We start from the raw sequence: 1,347 nt of genomic DNA, 5'->3' as shown, positions 1-1,347 counted from the left end.
ACACACACACACACACACACAGACACCCCACCTCATAAGGTTTTAAGAAAGTTTACAAATATGTGTTGGGTTACATTCAAAGCTGTCCTGGGCTACATAGAGCTCATGGGCTGCAGGTTAGACAAGTTTGCTCTAAAGTTATAAAAGATACCCTGAATTATGCTCCCTTTTAAAAGTTCAGGAAAGCTAATTTTATGTAAAGATGAGCAGCAGTATTATTGCAAAAAGTATCACAAGCAAAAACATATCAAGGTAAATTCCATATGAAGTTACTATAAGGAAAAAGAGGTGCAGTACAGCATTCTTACAATGAAAGCTTGCCAGACAAAATATGCTCACAAAATGGATTAACTTCTGTTTTACAATGAGCTACAATACAGTAAGAAAATATGCAAGATGCAAAGGATAGAAATCAGAATGAGAGAAGCTCAGAAACGATGCAGCAGAAATAAGTGGAGTCAAAACTTTTAAAAAATAATTTTCAGAACTGAAAATGAACTGAGAAGGAACACAAGTACAATAAATTTGACAGATTACAGTTTAAGGTAAATGGATCAAAAGAAAAAGAAATGAAGAGAGAACTTCCTTTCTTTCTTTCAAAAGCATTTGAAATAAAGTGACAAATATTTAAGCGGGCAAAGAATATCCAACATATGTGTAAAAGAAATGTAAAAATGAAAATCAAAGCATGGGAACAAAACAAATACCAAACATTATAACTCAAGAAAACTTTCCTGAAGAAAAAAATATTTGAAACTATACATTGAAAAAGTATACCGCACACTTGATAATGGTGACCCAAAGCTACCAATATCAAGCCACACTCAAGTAAAATGATTGAACTCAGAAGGGAAAAGAAAAAAAAACAAGGAAGGATGAAAGAAAGAAGAAAGAAAGGAGAAAATCCTTTCACTATCTAGAAAAGAAAAGAGAAAGAGACTATAAGAGAAAGAAAATGAGACATCAGATATCTCAATGATGACACTTAATGTTGGATGAGCCTTGGAGTATCTTATTGAAGCAGATATTAAGAAAACTTTCAAAGACTGGGGTCACATGAAAAGGACTCAAGAGCCAACTTTGAAGAGGCCACCTATGGGACAATTTAAACTTCAAAAGGATAAAAGATGCAACTGAATGAATTCCATCAACTGTGTTTAATTCATGAACTCATAATGACATTTTGTAAATAAATGTTTTATTTTAGCGTTATTTCACTCTACAGAAAAATTGTGTAGAGAATCCAGAGAGTTTCTGTATTCTCCACATCCAGTTTCCCCTATTAACAGCTTATATTAGTATAATACATTTGTTATAATCCCTTTGTTACCATTAATGAATCAATAT

The sequence above is a fragment of the Mandrillus leucophaeus genome, unplaced genomic scaffold, assembly GCF_000951045.1.
Source record: "Mandrillus leucophaeus isolate KB7577 unplaced genomic scaffold, Mleu.le_1.0 Scaffold125, whole genome shotgun sequence".
NCBI classification, from domain to species: domain Eukaryota; kingdom Metazoa; phylum Chordata; class Mammalia; order Primates; family Cercopithecidae; genus Mandrillus; species Mandrillus leucophaeus.
The sequence above is the reverse complement of the archived record's forward strand: the minus strand, read 5'-3'. Positions refer to the sequence as shown.